At 42.4% G+C, this 15,755-nt stretch overlaps 1 pseudogene across 1 annotated transcript; it reads right to left on the minus strand.

The window, feature by feature from the left end:
* Nucleotides 1-5,814: 5,814 nt before the first annotated feature.
* On the minus strand, nt 5,815-7,995 carry LOC308240129 (DNA damage-regulated autophagy modulator protein 2-like; annotated as a pseudogene). The gene is made up of 2 exons: nt 7,984-7,995; nt 5,815-6,601 (listed from the first exon to the last, which is right to left on the minus strand). The product of its transcript is annotated as a DNA damage-regulated autophagy modulator protein 2-like (transcript).
* Nucleotides 7,996-15,755: the final 7,760 nt, after the last annotated feature.

Below are 15,755 nucleotides of genomic sequence, written 5' to 3' on the forward strand. Positions count from 1 at the left end.
GACTGAAAGGGGGACTGAAAAGTCCCGGGTTCAATTCCAGTCAAGGGCACATGCCTAGGTTGCGGGCTTGATCCCCAGTAGGGGACGTGCAGAAGGCAGCCAATTAATGATTCTTTCTCATCATTGATGTTTCTCTCTCCCTCTCCCTTCCTCTCTGAAATCAATAAAAATATATTTTAAAAAAAGAACTTGAGCCGAAACCGGTTTGGCTCAGTGGATAGAGCGTCGGCCTGCGGACTGAAAGGTCCCGGGTTCAATTCCGGTCAAGAGCATGTACACTGGTTGCGGGCACATCCCCAGTGGGGGGTGTGCAGGAGGCAGCTGATCGATGTTTCTCTCTCATCGATGTTTCTAGCTCTCTATCCCTCTCCCTTCCTCTCTGTGAAATATCAATAAAATATGTTTAATAAAAAAAAAAGAACTTGATGTGAGCAATGCCCATTTTCCTCTCTTGGGTTTCCTTTACCAGGTTCATTCTTTGCCAAAATGAGTCCAGAGTGAAAAAAATGAGATAGAGATTTAGTATCTTTAAAATGGAAAGAATCTCATTAGTTCATCCTCCTGCCCAGAGGCAATACTGTGCCTTAATCAAACAGACACCTATCCATCTTCCTGCCCTTACATTTTTTCCAAAGGAGGTTGCACAACCTCAGACTCAATGTTATGCAACTATACTGAAAAGAACTTTTAATCTATATTCAGGCATCCTGAGGAAATAGCAAATCAAAAGCCCCTATAATCTGGGGTGTTTTGTGTTCTTGGGAGCAGAGGCCTGGAACTGCAGGGAGGCAGCAGGAGGTGGGTCCGAGTGTGAAAAACGTTAGAAAAACCAGAGAGCAGCACTCATAACATACAGTCTGTACTCTAGGGAATGTGGACCCAGAGTTGAGCAGCCTTTCTGTGGAGGACACTCTCTTTCCATACACACCCATCCAGCTGCCTACTACCATTCGTGACTTCTCTCCTTCTTGAAGTTCATTTAAACCCTAATTTCACTTGACACCTCCCTTGGGATAGTCTCTGCTCTAAACTAAATCCCTTCTGAAAATTGTCAGTTCCTTCTCTATGTTGATGAAATGTCCTTTAAATACTCAACTTATCTACTTAAGTTAGTGATTGTATTTATTTTACTAAAGTATCTCTGGATTGCCTAGGGGTGAGGGCAATCTTGGAAAAAGTGGTGTGACCTAAGTGTGTCAGTGTCTATGCACACTTACCAGGGGTTGTTAAAGACCTAACTCTTTTCAAAAAAATATGTTTTTACTGGTTTCAGAGAGAGGAAGGGAGAGGGAGAGAGAGAGAAACATTGATAGATCAGCTACCTCCTGTATGCCCCCCACCAGGGATCAAACCTACAACTCCAGCATGTGCCCTGACCAAGAATGGAAGTGGCAACCTTTTTGTGCCCAGGGTGATGCCCAACCAACTGAGCCACACTGGCCAGGGCTGTGCCAGACATTCTTTTAAACAAGCACTCTATATATTTTAACTCAGTTAATCCTCAAAACGATCCTATGACATTGGTGCTATTTTTATATCTACATTTTATTGATAAGGCACAGGCACATTAAGCAACTTGCCCAAAATCACACAGGTAATAAGTGGTAAAGTCAGGATTTGAACCCAGACAGTTTGGTTTTGGAGCACAAGTTTTTAATTCGTCTCTCACTGAAGATTCTTTTAGCCCTGTATGCCACCACAAAGGAAGTAAGATGGAAACAATATCAGAAAAGGAAAAAGGAGATAAATGAAGCCCCCGCCTCCAAAAAAAGTGCATAAAGTAGGAATGGGTAGAATGTCACTAACAACTACTCAGTAACATTCTAGTGTAAGATTCCTACTCCTGCCTATATGTTCTTCATCTGTTTGTTCTTTAGCCTCAAAGGGTATTGTTGAAGTCTATCTTCTTAATAACTATGAGAACTTCAAGCCTATTTAATTTCTGCCCATCCTTCAAAGTCCAGCACAGGTTCTATCTCCATCACAAAGCTTCCATATCCATCCAGTCTACAGTTATCTGTACTCTAAAATGTTTTTACAGATTTATTGTCTGTAATGTTCATTTGGCTCTGATGCACATTCATAATTAGCTTTGTGTGCATTTATGTCTCATCTTACCAACAACACTATAAATTCCCTAAGGCAGTGGTCGGCAAACAGCGGCTCGGGAGCCACATGCGGCTCTTCCACAAAATACCACGTGCGGGCGCGCACGTACAATGCGATTGAAACTTCGTGGCCCATGCGCAGAAGTCGGTTTTCGGCTCTCAAAAGAAATTTCAATTGTTGTACTGCTGATATTTGGCTCTGTTGACTAATGAGTTTGCCGACCACTGCACTAAGGGAAGAGATTAAGACCTATTTCTCTTGTATCTTACATCCCCCATAATGCCTAGCATGGTGTATTGCAAATAACAGGCACTCAGTAAATATTTGTTGGTTGGCTGATTGATTGAAAAAGGTCAGAAACTGCATCAAATTTTGGTTAAGCCCCACATCATGTACTCAATAAACATTAATAATTATTACAAAATCATTTAAAACGTCTATGGAGTTTCTACAATGTGTAGACAATGGTGCTGTGGGGATAGACATGAAATAGAAGACACCACTTTTACCTTTTGAAGAGCTTAGCTTAGCCTCTTACTACTTCAATGTACACTCTTTTCTCTGAGTTACTGCTGTATTTAAAGTCAGGACTAGTTATCACTCCATTGTTTTCTCCCCCAATGTGATTGTGATCTCCTTGAAAGAAATGGCTAGCACTGTGCTGGGAACATAATTTTTTAAAAATATATTTTATTGATTTTTTTACAGAGAGGAAAGGAGAGGGATAGAGACTTAGAAACATCGATGAGAGAGAAACATGGATCAGCTGCCTCCTGCACACCTCCTACTGGGGATGTGCCCGCAACCAAGGTCCATGCCTTTGACCAGAATCGAACCTGGGACCTTTCAGTCTGCAGGCCAATGCTCTATCCACTGAGCCAAACCGGTTAGGGCTGGGAACATAATTTAATCACAGAATTGAATGGTCTGTAGATCTTTCTCTATTGTCAGACTTCCCACCCAAACAAAAATCCCTTTTATTTAATTACTAGTGGCCCGGTGCACAAAATTCATGCACATTAAAAGGCAATTAATTAGAGGAAATATTTTAATATTGCTATTTGCCCTTTCTCTATAATAGAAGTGTCAGAGATGAAAGAAAATTAGTAAAATATATATGAAAATCTCCCTCCTGTCAGAGTCTGGGGCGCACCACGGGACCCAGAGTCAAGTCCCTGCACACCCACGCTCTCCTTGAAATCGTGCAAGACCCAGACCCAGCTGGCCCCAACCCTGTCAAGCCCCACTGGGCGGGGGGGGGGCGCAACCTCAGATCCTCCGGCCTGGCGCCAGTTGGGGGGGCACAGCCTCAGGTCCCCCGTCAAGCCCTGCCAGGTGGGAGACACAGCCTCCGGTCCCCCATCAAGCCCCGCTGGGCAGGGGGTGCAGCCTCAGATCCTCCAGTGCACTCCAGGTGGGAGGCGTGGCCTGAGGTCCCCTGTCAAGTCCCACCGGGCAGAGGGTGCAGCCTCAGGTCCCCCACAGCCATCTTGTGTTATAGGAACCCCGCCTCCGCTGTGGGCACAGCCATCTTGTGATGGTGTGAGGGTTAATTTGCATATTACCTCTTTATTATATAGGAAGGATATGCTTCCAGTATCAGGAATTAACCCAAATAGGAAACACAGGAGGAAGAGTAGGTTCAGGGGCTAGATAATGAGTTGAATTTTGACTACATGCAGTTTAACATGATTGTTAGCCAACCAGGTGTAGACAAACAACTGAAATTCAAGTCCCAATCTCAGGAGAGAGGTCAAGGCTGAAGATAAATACTTGGGAGTCTTGGGTGTGGAAGTGGTAGTTGAAACACTAAGATTGAGTAATACTGCCAAGAACAAGAGAAGACAGAAGCCAAGGGCAGAGTCTCTGAGAATTTCTCCACTTGGAAAATGAGAGGAGAAATCAATGAGGTCAGAGAACTGGAAGACAAAGAAGAGAGTTTTAAGGAGAGGCTGGTCAGAGTCAATGAATGATGGAGCAATGAAGTTAGAGAGCATAGAATGAGAGAAAGTAATATTTCTGGTGAATAAGAAGCCAGTCCTTTGATAACTGTGGAGAGGACAGTCTCAGTGAAGTAGTGTCTCATCTTTACTTATCCCCAATGACTAGCTCATACATCTTTGTTGAATAATTGAGTGAATGGGTGGATGAATAATAATTCCTGCCCCCCAAAAGGAGGTGATGGGAAAAGAGGGAAAGAGTAAACAAAGGAGCCTTTTTATCCCCTCTAAAGCAAGAGGGAAATATCAGTGATAATAGAGAAATGTTAAGGTGAAAAAGAGAAAAGGTAAGGGATTTTCCCCAAAAAACATGAAGTTCATCTGAGAATGTATCACAGCCTCTATTCTCATTTTGATGGAGTAAACTCTCAATAGGTAACAACTATAAACTCTGGCATGTGCACACACACACACACACACACACACACATACACACACACACACACATACCCTGAAATCTCCAGAGAGTGATAGAGAGTAATCGAAAGCAGGCAGATATTGGAGGGAGGTTGGAACTTAGAATAAGCGAACAGTATGGAGCAGTTTCCCATTTTTATGGCTTTAGCCTGAAGGTATGCTGCAGTCACTAAAACCATATTATGAAATCCTCATCTTTTTAGCCTGAAGAGCCAGAGGACAGGGTCTGGGACAACCATGATCTCTAGAAAGTGAAGGGTAGCTCAGAAAGAGATCCTGAGGAAAGGAGCCCTAAATTATTTCCATAGATTCTCCCCAAAAATCTATGAATCACACATGCATAGGGCAGACTCAAAGCAATTTCCATCTAAGACTAAAAGAATGGAACTGAGATTTGAGTTAACTGTCACCAACATAGGAAAGGCAAAGTTTTCTGTTTTAACCTAACCAAGTGAATTGCCAGCTAAAACAAATACATCCACATTCTTTTTTAAAAAATATTTTTATTGATTTCAGAGAGGAAGATAGAGATAGAAACATCAATGATGAGAGAGAATCATTGATGGGCTGCCTCCTGCATGCCCCCTACTGGGGATCGAGCCCACAACCCGAGCATGTGCCCTTGACTGGAATCAAACCCAGGACCCTCCAGTCTACAGGCTGACGCTCTATCCACTGAGCCAAACCAGCTAAGGCCACATTCTTTTATTAATACACTAGAGGCCCAATGCACAAAGATTTGCGCAAGAACGGGCCTTCCTTCCCCTGGCTGCAGGCATCGCCTTCACTCTGGCCAGAGCTGCCTTTCTGCCTTCCCACGCTGCCCAGAGGCCCAGAGAGGCTGGGGCGGTGCAGAACACCTGCATCATCGCCATGGCGATGACGCAAGTGTCCCACCCCTGGCTGCTCGGTGCCTGTGTATGCAAATTAACCCTCCATCTTTGTTGGGTTAATTTGCATAGTCACTCCTGATTGGCTGGTGGGCATCACAAAGGTACAGTCAATTTGCATCTTTCTCTTTTATTAGTGTAGATATAGTTTTTTGTTTTTATTTTCTGGGATTAAAAAAAAAGTATAGGCATAAATGGTTTTACATGATCCTTTTTAAGTTATCCTTTAAAATAATTTATAAAATGGCTTACTTCATGTCTCTTGGTTATCAGGACCCATCAATGTCACTGTCAGCCTTGATTAAGTGATGGAAAATTTCAGAGCAGAAGAAGTAACTTATGAATGTTTTCCCAATCCCTGAGAATCATAATCATCACAGAAATATTTTATCTTTTCATCATAAATCTCCAGAAAGTAGGAGTGTTCCCTCACTGTTAATAGGACAAGGAGCAATGTCATAGAGGGTTAATCCATGTAAATTGGCTTCTGCCTGCAAAGAAATTTTCTGAAAATCATCGAAAAAGTCAGGGGGGAAAAAACAAAGAAAAAATATGACATAGGCCATTCTGCTGCAGTAGTGATCACAGGAAGCACACAGCCTTTGTCCTCAGTGTTCCAGTGGAGTTTCTGTACTACATCTGAGTCAAAACTGCCACTCTACAGGGATGAGGAGCAAGTAAGCATGCCAAATGTGCTTACTGCACATCAGATGACCAGCAGTAGTCTGATCCAGAAGATTTGTTTGCCATGAATTTTGGGCTACATTTACTAGGTAAGGACTATCTGAACAAACATATACAATGAGCCTATACCAAAAGTGAGCACGGCTCCACATATATGTACAGCAAAAAGGTTGTTTTCTGGAAGTTTGCCACAAAAAGAAAGTCCTAAACAACTCAGCAATCCAAGTATGAGGCCAGCCTTGTTTAACCTGGTGATATATTTCACTTCAGATTCAGAGCATGAACTTGCTTATAACAAACATAAATGGCAGCAATACATAAAACTGTGGCGAAATTTAGCATTGCCCCAAACAAGCACTTTTCCAGAGCCACAGTACCAGTATCACTGATATAAAACAAAGCAGGGTCAACATGGTGGAAAGTGATGGCACTAATGTATGAAAATATGAAAGCAGCAGCCGTCCAAATGACAAGGGCTGAGGGAAGGAAACTGAGGCCTTGCTAAAAGCACCATATCTCAAACTGGTTTTAACACTTACCTGTTACTTGCTTGTTTGGTTTTATCTTCCTCATTAAACTTTAAGTTCTGTGAGAGCAGGAACCAACTGTTTTGTTCACCATTATATTTTCAGCTCCTGTTTTAGTACCACTCTTCAAATCTGCCCAAACCTGCCCCCCCTTTTGTAGATCCTTGCTAGGGTGAGCTGACCAGGGCTGGCCACAGGGTCCGGAGCCTGCAGGCAGCACGGAGATGGGGTGGGCCTGGGGGTGCACACCCAAGCAGCCAGGCCTGGCCAGGGTGCCTATGTCCACACTCTTTTCTTGTGTGTGTGTCTTTTTGTTGTTGTTGTTATCTTTTTTCAAAAATATGGAACGCTTCACGAATTTGCATGTCATCCTTGCACAGGGGCCACGCTAATCTTCTCTGTATCGTTACAATTTTAGTATATATGCTGCCAAAGAGAGCACTATATCCACACTCTTGAAGAATATAACAGAATCAAGAGTTTCTATAACAGCATTCACAATGTCCAGGAAACTCTCTAAAATCACTCAATAGATAAAGAGTTGGGAAAAGATGACCCGTTCTCAAGAGAAAAGACAATTAATGGAGGCCAACCCTGAGATGATGATGCTCAATGAGGAGAGAAAAATACCCCAGTAACGAATGAAAAGATAGGTAAAAGTCACCTGGTATATCAGACCACAATTACAAGTAAACAGGACCGTGTTTAAGCCTCCTTTCACTTTAATTTATATATTAATGGCCTGATACCACTTGTGGATTAACTGAATGCATGGCTTTGTGAAAGGATTCTAATAAGAATGACCTCAGGGAGCCGAAACCGGTTTGGCTCAGTGGATAGAGCGTCGGCCTGCGGACTGAAGGGTCCCGGGTTCGATTCCGGTCAAGGGCATGTACCTTGGTTGCGGGCACATCCCCAGTGGGGGGTGTGCAGGAGGCAGCTGATCGATGTTTCTCTCTCATCGATGTTTCTAGCTCTCTATCCCTCTCCCTTCCTCTCTGTAAAAAATCAATAAAATATATTTAAAAAAAAAAAAAAAAAAAAAGAATGACCTCAGGGAAAGAAGGGGATCATCAGTGGAGACTGCCAGAGGCAGAAGGCAAGACTAAGCAGAGACCAGAGAAAGTAAACATGAAAGAACAGGAAATAGGTGGAGGAAGGAAAGACAAGAGAATAGGAATGTATACTTTCATACATTGGCACCCATATGAAAAAGAGGAGCTAGTCATGGGTTTTTATAAGAGGCATAACTAGCATATTTTTCATGTTACTTTATTATTATCTGTATTAAGTGTGTATTTGTGCCTCATGCCTCACTGTTTCTCCCAGGGGCCAGCTGTTATTTCTTCGACTCACATGTGCTGTCATATCGGCCTGATGCTGCCAGGGAAGATCAACTGGACACTAGAGCTGGACATTCTGGAGCCTACTCTTGAAAAAAATTGCATAACCACATGCCTATCTATGTGAGTTATAGATTTAGCAGGCTATGTGGCACAGTCAGGAACCTTCTGAGTGATAAAGGGGATCTGGATAGGGATTTAGGGTGTCCCAGAGGCATTTATGGTAAACAAGAAAGTAGATAAGTTTTCTTTGGGTCTAAACCTCATGTATGACAAACAACTCAACTAACTGAACAATGCTGGCTCATAGCCAAGACCATTTTCATAAGATGTTTATACAATTCTGTTGACTTTGTGTTTACTTCTGTCATCCTTGAAGCTTTTACTGGGCTAGTGGGGTGACTGATAGGGGATTTTAATTTATTAAATGTCAAGTAAGGATGTTGGGATTAGAAATTAATTTCAACATGCCTTGGTTTGAGTACCATCATTTCCCGGAAAGACAGGCTTTCTAGCAACCTTGTTTTGTTTTTGTTTTTTCCATATGATAATCCATCTTTTAACCCATCTGGAAACCAGGAACAAAGAGACTGAACCTTAAAAGAAGGACATGTAAAAGGACCAATACAAGATCTTTGCATCATCCATTGACCTTTATAGGGTGGGCATAATTGTCTTAGAGTTCCTGATGATCTAATCTGTAATATAAAAGACTGTGGCTTCTATTGTGGCTACCCTGTGCTAAAGTCATGCACTGCCCAATACAGTAGCCACTAGCCACATGTCACCAAATTTAAATTAAATTAAAACTTTAGCTCCTCAGTTGCCTGGCCACACTTCAAATGTTCAATAGGCATATGTAGCTAGTGGCTGCCACATTGGACAGTACAGATGTAGAACATTTCCATAATCACAGAAAGTTCTTTTGGATAGCACTATAAATCTGGACTCATGGAATAGTTATTTGTGACCAGGCATCTCTGCATTTGCATCTAAAGTGACTGATTTTTTTTCTTACTTCGTGTTGTCTCTTAGCATTAATGTGTTCAAAATGACCCCCGGGGAAGCTGAAGCTGTTTAACAGACTTATTAGCCCTTTTGCCACACATGCATACCAGAGTTCTTTAAGGAATGGCCAAATATGGTATATTCATTAAATGTAATACAGTAGAGCAGTTAAAGGGAATAAACTAGATGTATCAATAAGGATAGATCTCAAAAACATTTTTGTGAGAAAAAGTTGCTGAATGTAATAATTTCTTGCACACAAAACAATACCACATTTTCCCCATGTAAGACTATTTCTTATAAAGGTCTAGAACAGTGGTCGGCAAACTCATTAGTCAACAGAGCCAAATATCAACAGTACAACGATTGAAATTTCTTTTGGGAGCCAAATTTTCTAAACTTAAACTTCTTCTAACGCCACTTCTTCAAAATAGACTCGCCCAGGCCGTGGTATTTTGTGGAAGAGCCACACTCAAGGGGCCAAAGAGCCGCATGTGGCTCGCGAGCCGCAGTTTGCCGACCACGGGTCTAGAAGAATACATACTAAACTCATGACCATGGTAACTTCAAGGAGGGGGAAAAGTAAGTGGGATAAGGGACCAATAGGACTTTTAGCTTTTTCTGTAATAGTCTAAAGTTTTAAAGGAAAATATATTCACATATTACCTGTGTAATTACAATTTTATTTTATTTATTTATTTTTGCTTTTTTTTGCAGATTTTTTGTAAATAAATCTTTATTCAGATTATTACAATTATTTCTCCTTTTTCCCCCCATAGCTCCCCTCCACCCATTTCCCACCCCACCTTCTGCCCTTACCTCCCCCCCACTGTCCTCATCCATAGGTGTATGATTTTTGTCCATTCTCTTCATGAACCCCCCATACCCCTTTCCCCCTGAGAATTATCAGTCCACTCCCTTTCTATGCCCCTGATTCTATTATATTCACCAGATTATTCTGTTCCTCAGGTTTTTAATTCACTTGATTTTTAGGTTCGCTTGTTGATAGATATGTATTTGTTGTTCATAATTTTTATCTTTACTTTTTTCTTCTTCCTCTTCTTTAAGAATACCTTTCAGCATTTCATATAATACTGGTTTGGTGGTGATGAACTCCTTCAGCTTTTTCTTATCTGTGAAGCTCTTTATCTGCCCTTCAATTCTGAATGATAGCTTTGCTGGGTAGAGTAATCTTGGTTGTAGGTTCTTGCTATTCATCACATTGAAAATTTCTTGCCACTCCTGTCTGGCCTGCATAGTTTCTGTTGAGAAGTCAGCTGACAGTCGTATGGGTGCTCCCTTGTAGGTAACTGTTTTTCTCTTGCTGCTTTTAATATTGTCTCTTTGTCTTTTGCTCTTGGCATTTTAATTATGATGTGTCTTGGTGTGGTCCTCTTTGGATTCCTTTTGTTTGGGGTTCTGTGGGCTTCCTGGACTTGTAAGTCTATTTCTTTCACCAGGTGGGGGAAGTTTTCGGTCATTATTTCTTCAAATAGGTTTTCAGTATCTTTCTCTCTCTCTTCTTCTGGCACCACCATAATTCTGATGTTGGTACGCTTGAAGTTGTCCCAGAGTCTTCTTACATTATCTTCAACTTTTTGGATTTTTTTTTTTGCTTTTTGCTTTTTCGGTTGAGTGTTTTTTGCTTCTTTGTATTTCAATTCTTTGACTTGATTCTTGTGTTCCTCTATTCTGTTTCTGGGTCTCTGTATAATATTTTTTATTTCAGTCAGTGTATGTTTAATTTCTAGTTGGTCCTTTTTCATATCTTCGAGGGTCTCGTTATATTTATCGGACTTTTCTAGGATATTCTTAAAAAGCCTTATAACTGTGGTTTTGAATTCTATATCCAGTCGTTTGTTTTCCTCCATTTCTTTCGTTTGTGATCTGATTCTTTGACCCCGCATTTTCACTGATTCCCTGAGTTGGTAAGGTAGATATTTGTGCTAGGTTTCCAGTATGGCCCAGTGGGTCTGCTTCCCCAGTTAACCTGAGGTGGACACTCTTGGTGCACCCCTTTGTGGACTGTGTGTACAGCCTTGTTGTAATTAAGTCTTTATTGTTGTTGGTATCACTGGGAAGAATTGACCTCCGGGCCAGTTGGCTGTAAGGATCAGCTGTGTCTATGCTGGGAGAAGTTCGGAGCTGGAGACAGCCTTATAGGATTAGACTTGCCAAATTGCAATAGCCTCTGTGCTCAGCTTGGATGGGGTGGAGTCTCAGTCTTGGCTTCCTGTCAGCCTTGCCCTTGCGCGCATGTGCGCTTTCAGTCCTCCGCCTTCCCCAGCTCGAGTCTCCGCCTGAGAGTCCAGACTCCCCCCACAAGAGCGTGGGTCCCCAGGGGCTCGCCTGGAACTGGGGTTCACTGCAGTCAGAACTGGGGCTCAGTGCCGTCAGGAGCCTCTGACTCCCTTCCACTAGGGAAAGCCTGTGGCAACCTCTGCAGCCTTTGTGCGCACTGGCGCGCGCGCGCGTGCACACTTTCAGTCCTCCGCCTTCCCCGGCTCCCGAGTCTCCGCCCGAGAGTCCAGACTCCCTCCACAAGAGCGTGGGTCCCCAGGGGCTCGCCTGGAACTGGGGTTCACTGCAGTCAGAACTGGGGCTCAGTGCAGTCAGAATCCTCTGACTCCCTTCCACTAGGGAAAGCCTGTGGCAACTTCCGCAGCCTTTGTGCGCACTGGCGCGCGCGAGCGTGCGCACTTTCAGTCCTCCGCCTTCCCCGGCTCCCGAGTCTCCACCCGAGAGTCCAGACTCCCCCCACAAGAGCGTGGGTCCCCAGGGGCTCGCCTGGAACTGGGGTTCACTGCAGTCAGAACTGGGGCTCAGTGCAGTCAGGATCCTCTGACTCCCTTCCACTAGGGAAAGCCTGTGGCAACCTCCGCAGCCTTTGTGCGCACTGGCCCACGTGCGCCTTCAGACTTCTGCCTTTCTCAGCTCGAGTCTCCGCCCGAGAGTCCAGACTCCCCCCACAAGAGCGTGGGTCCCCAGGGGTTCGCCCGGAACTGGGGTTCAGTGCAGTCAGAACTGGGGTTCAGTGCGGTCGGAGGCTTCCTTCCCCCTTCCGCCAGAGAAAGTCAGCCAGGCTCTCAGCCGCCCTTCCTCTCTGCGCACACAAAGCCCCTTTGCCGTACCTCCAATTCTCTGTGAGCTATTCTCTTTCCTTCTAGTTGTAGAATTTTCACTCAGCCAGCTTTCCTGTGGTTCTGGATGGTGTCCGTTCTGTCTTTTAGTTGTAGTTTTGAAATTGTTGTGCGAGGCAGCAGTTTAGGTGCTTACCTATGCCGCCATCTTGGTTTCTCTGTAATTACAATTTTAAAACAGGACTCAAATTTATATATAAATATGTAAATATATGGTGGTGAGAAAAATAAGGGAAGTATACAAAACCTTAAAGATAGTTGTGTTAAGATTGTGGAGAATTTTCTTACATTTTCTTATTTTTAAAAAAGTTTTTGTTTTGTGGCTATAATGTCAATAGAATAAAAATTTTTAAATAAAATTTTATTTAACTTTTTGTCTGCCTTTCTGCAGCTGACATAGTATTATCACGTATAAGGTATAGTTATTAAGCAGCAATTGGTGCCCTGGCTGGTTTGGCTCAGTGGATAGAGCGTCGGCCTGCAGACTGAAGGGTCCCGGGTTCAATTCTGGTCAAGGGCACATGCCTGGGTTGCGGGCTCGGTCCCCAGTAGAGGACATACAGGAGGCAGGTGATCAATGATTCTCTCTCATCATTGATGTTTCTATCTCTCTCCCTTCCTCTCTGAAATCAATAAAAATATTTGTTTTTTAAAAAAGAGGCAATTGGCTATGGTATCATTAGTGCCAGAAGTAATAGCTCAACATCATTTCTGTAAACATTTTTAATTATCCTTGGTGACAGTCTCCAAAATTCAGTTTTTCAATATAAGACCCCATTCTGCAGCTACTTCATACTGGCAGGCACACTGGGACCATATAGTTCCTAAAACTAGAGGTTCCATCAGAATATTTATGAGACTTCCCTTCTTATGTTCAGGCTACCTGACTGGTTATGGGTTTTGAAATTGTTCAGATCAAAAATCCCTCCACTGTGTGTGGAACTCAGATCCAAAAGCTGCTTCCTAGGAAAAACCTGGCTTCACCTGCACCCTACCTTCGTGGGAATGTGGGGTAAACTTCCATGCGGGCAACAACACTGGTCAGGCTTCTCAACTTTCAAGACAGAATGTAAATCCTGTCACCCAACCACCTGTTCATCTGGCTTCCAAAACATATGGATCCTGCCTCAGTCAACAACAGAGCATACCAACATTTCTAGCCTTCACCAGAGAATAAGTGTAGTCAGCCTCTGAGGTACTATCAAAAGCCTAGCTGTGAGAATATTTATGGAATATATTGTAAGGGACATTCAATCCATCCACTCCTTTAGGTGGCATTTTAAGTTGTGTCCTCAGATCAAGTTAGAGCACCAGAAAGTTACATGCCTGAGCCATATTAACTCAGCCCCTGCAGATAGGCTTTAATGTTACACCCTTGGCTTTTAGCCAGGGTTGTTATAGGTAATATGAAAATCTCTTCTCTGTGTGTTATGAAACTTTTACTGAGGACATTGTCCCTTACGTTAATCCCACATGAGGAATTTCTTATGGAATTTAGTGCCAGCTATGGACCATTATGTAGCTGTTAAAAATTATAATTCTGGAATACTAAATATGAAAATATGTTTTATATTCATTGAAAAAAAAACAGAACACAAAATGGCATATAGACTCTAATTGCAGCCATGTTAAATTATTTGTGTCTGTGGACAAGAACTGAAAGCTGATAGGCAGGGATAAAGATTGTATGAGGGCAATGGAATTAGAAATGTTTTGTTCTTTCAAAAATTTTTGTTTGCTGAAACCCAGTCTTTTCAATGTGGGGAACAAAGAATTTAGTGACAGGAATATCTGTCTCTCTTGAGGAATTACTATGTATTTTTCTTTCTGATAACAAGAATTCTGTATTTTACTGTGTTCACCCTTTCCCCTGGCTGCCTCAAAGGCTAGATTTAATGTTCAGTCATGACACATTAGCTCCCTCTTCTTTTCCATGCCTCTGATGTTCTATTTCTATAACTTCATGACATTCGTACTCTTTTTTTTTGTGTGTAAAGTGTCTCAAATTCCTTACAGAAAGAGGCAAAATATAAAGCTTTTTTTTTTCAGTTTAAAAGTTATACACAGCCATAGTAAATTGGAAAACTATAAGAAAGTTAAAAGAAAAAAGATAACCATTGTTAACACTTTTGGCATTTCTCCTATCTTTTCTAATATATTTTTTTAATTTTTTTAAACTTATCTTTATTGTTGAGAGTATTACAGATGTCCCCCCTTTAAGTCCCTCCTTGCCCACTCCACCTGGCTCCTGCTCCCCTGCCCCAGACCTTTACCACACTATTGTCTGTGGCTATGGGCTATGCATATATGCATATAAATTATTTGGGTAATCTCTTTCCACTCCCCCTTCCCTATCAGATTCATCAGTCTGTTCCATACTTAAATAAGATAAATAGCATATGCTCTTATTTACAATTTTTATTTTTTTAAATTTAATAAAACTTTATTGTTCAGATTATTACAATTGTTCCTCTTTTTTTCCCCCCCATTGCTCCTCTCCACCCGGTTCCCACCCCACCCTCTGCCCTTACCTCCCCCGCACTGTCCTCATCCATAGATGTACAATTTTTGTCCAGTCTCTTCCCGCACCTCCCACACCCCTTTCTCCCCGAGAATTGTCAGTCCATGCCCCGGCCCGCGGGGCAGCAACGAGGGCACGCAGGAACCACCTAAGAGAATGAAACAAACAAGGAACGCGAAGAACGGAGGCAAGACAAGGTTCTGATCAACCTCGTTTTTTTATTCGAGTGTTGTGGTATATAAGCACTCAGGAGGGGAGGGGTAGGATAAGGAGTTGCCATGGGATGATTGGTTGGGGACTGGGTATCTGTCCTAGCTGATTGGTTATTCTGATGTGGGGGGTTCTTCTGGCCCTTGGGCGCGCGGGCTTTCTTTGTCCTTGCTCTTTGTCCTTGCTCAATCAGGAAGTAGGGCTGACCAGGAAGTAAGACCAAATTCTGCTTTTATGGCTCCCGGAAAGTCCATTCCCTTTCTATGCCCCTCATTCTATTATATTCACCAGTTTATTCTGTTCATCAGATTTTTTATTCACTTGATTTTTAGATTCACTTGTTGATAGACATGTATTTGTTGTTCATAATTTTTATCTTTACCTTTTTTTTCTTCTTCCTCTTCTTAAAGAATACCTTTCAGCATTTCATATAATATTGGTTTGGCGGTGATGAACTCCTTTAGCTTTTTCTTATCTGTGAAGATCTTTATCTGCCCTTCAATTCTGAATGATAGCTTTGCTGGGTAGAGTAATCTTGGATGTAGGTTCTTGCTATTCATCACTTTGAATATTTCTTGCCACTCCCTTCTGGCCTGCATAGTTTCTGTTGAGAAATCAGCTGACAATAGTATGTGTGTTCCCTTGTAGATAATTAACTGTTTTTCTCTTGCTGCTTTTAATATTGTCTCTTTGTCTTTTGCTCTTGGCATTTTAATTATGATGTGTCTTGGTGTGGTCCTCTTTGGATTTCTATTGTTTGGGGTTCTCTGCGCTTCCTGGACTTGTAAGTCTATTTCTTTTACCAGATGGGGGAAGTTTTCTGTCATTATTTCTTCAAATAGGTTTTCAGTATCTTGCTCTCTCCCTTCTTCTGGCACCCCCAAAATTTGGATGTTGGTACGCTTG

Source organism: Plecotus auritus (genome assembly GCF_963455305.1).
Source record: "Plecotus auritus genome assembly, chromosome: X".
In the NCBI taxonomy this organism is placed as follows: Eukaryota; Metazoa; Chordata; class Mammalia; order Chiroptera; family Vespertilionidae; genus Plecotus; species Plecotus auritus.